Source organism: Myotis brandtii, unplaced genomic scaffold, assembly GCF_000412655.1.
Source record: "Myotis brandtii unplaced genomic scaffold, ASM41265v1 scaffold565, whole genome shotgun sequence".
Classification (NCBI taxonomy): domain Eukaryota; kingdom Metazoa; phylum Chordata; class Mammalia; order Chiroptera; family Vespertilionidae; genus Myotis; species Myotis brandtii.
Genome location: NW_005370105.1, coordinates 2,482,229 through 2,484,267, shown reverse-complemented (window position 1 = coordinate 2,484,267; position 2,039 = coordinate 2,482,229). Strand labels below are relative to the sequence as shown.

General features: G+C 48.2%; 1 protein-coding gene across 1 annotated transcript in view; it reads right to left on the bottom strand.

The window, feature by feature from the left end:
* Positions 1-2,039, bottom strand: part of LOC102257347 (dihydropyrimidine dehydrogenase [NADP(+)]) — a 251,999-nt gene that overhangs the window by 243,246 nt on the left and 6,714 nt on the right. The gene's annotated exons all lie outside the window — the stretch shown is intronic.

The window sequence follows — 2,039 nt, the reverse complement described above, 5'->3', positions numbered from 1 at the left end:
TCAGCCTCCGGAAATTCTGTTTCTTTGTTACGGGGTGGGGCCACAACATTAGTAACCAAGAAACAGAATTTCCGGAGGATGAGGCCCAGAAATCAGGATTTTAAGGGGACGATGCTCCAATCAACCGAGCTACCGGCCAGGACTCACTACACTTCTGTAGCCTATCCTCCATTATCCATGTCAGTGGGAGGGAAACAAGACAACGAACAACGGCAAACGCTTCCAAAATCGTTCTGACTTGCTTTTCAAGGTGCTGATACCACACTCACCACCTTTCCAAACGGCATTAAGTACCGTGAAGGCCCTGCTGACGCCAGGGGAAGTGATGGAGGCAGGCGGGTGGGAAGCTTGGAGGCCTCTGAACCTCCCAGGAGACTCTGTGCTCAGTCATCCTGGACACCGCGCAGCCGCATTCAAAGAGCGAGTCCACAGAGCCAGCGAACTTTCAGAAGAAAAGAACAGCTACTGCTTCGGAATATTAATTATTTGATTGGCATTGACTTTCCTGATAGGTTTGTGTACTTTTACCTTCTAACAGGTCTGTCCTTTTTCCTGACAAGGTGTGGACTGTTGTTGGCTAATTACCTCCTTTTTTTCTTACTCAGCATATTATGCAATTGAGAAAGTTGCCTAAAGTCACAGGGATAAGGAGGGGTGGAATTCCTCAACCCCAGGCAGTCAGCTAACGTGACTGCAAATAAACCTGCCTGCTCAGGCCTCCGCGCCCAGGACGGCAATGACAACCACCGCCGAGTGTACGAGCGAGGTCCCGTGCCTGGTCTCTGTGACCTTCTGATGCACCCTCGCTGGGCCCATCTTCCTGCTCAGGGACATCCCAGTCTTGGGTTTGGCGTCCTTCTGGTTGCTTTTCATGCTCCCAACCTTTCCACCCTGATGGGATGTTGGATGGAGGCTAGAAATCACGGAGGGATCACCCGGAGCAACGTTTTTCACCGCAGTGACCTTTCCCTCAGAAACAAGGATGTGTCTTGACTGCGTTGATGAGACCTGAGGGTCCGTAGGTAGCTTGGGGGGGAATTAAATCACTGTTTTAGCAGGTTGTCACCAACACCTTCTGTTCTGTTGACATTTATTAAGGGAACTTGTTTTCCGTTTGGAAAAAAAAAATGAAAAAAAATTTTTTTCAAGATGACTCGCTTCTCCATATATTGGAGACTAAGGCGGCGGTCACAGTCAGATGGAACTCTAGACCATGGGTTTAATAAACCCATGCAGGGAAAGCAAACCCAATGTGTGCACTGGAATTGGATCGAACACCGAGTCTCCCTAATTCATTCGAATTCTTCAAACAAAAGTGAACTCGTGTGGTAAGTCAATAGGACAACTGAGACATCTAAGCTGGACCATGTTCCTCTAGGTCGGTGGTCGGCAAACTGCGGCTCTCGAGCCACATGCGGCTCTTTGGCCCCTTGACTGTGGTCAAGAAGTTTCAATCGCACTGCACGTGGTATTTTGTGGAAGAGCCACACTCAAGGGGCCGCAGTTTGCCGACCACTGCTCTAGGCTTAAGGTATTTTTCTTCACTGCACTGTATTTGAAGGATGGATTTCAGTCTTTCATGGTCCTCTAGCTCCCGCATCACAGCTTTACTTTGAGGGAAAAGTAAGGCAGGTGTATGAGCAGAGAGGTTACTGATTCAAGTGTGTTGCATATCTGAACGACATAAATGCTGAAAAACCACTATTCTAGGTTATAAGGAATGTCGGGCAGGCCGGCTGCATAGACTTAAAGTCAGGTGGAGGCCAGTGTGAGGGCTCTGACTTCTAACAGGGTCTCAGCTGAAACAATATACGACATTAAGCCAGTCACATCAGTGTCACTGGCATCTTTTCCTTAGTGTGATGTGGCTAAGAACTGATTTCAAAGACAAATATAAGGGAGACTGAGAAAGAAATCAGTTAGGCAGATAACAACCATTCTGAAATTCAAAGGCCAAAGCCAGCTGCCCTCTGGCACTCCTATTTCTGAAATCAGCACTGGTTACTGAGGGACTTTGCTATTGTTGCGCAGGGATGGGG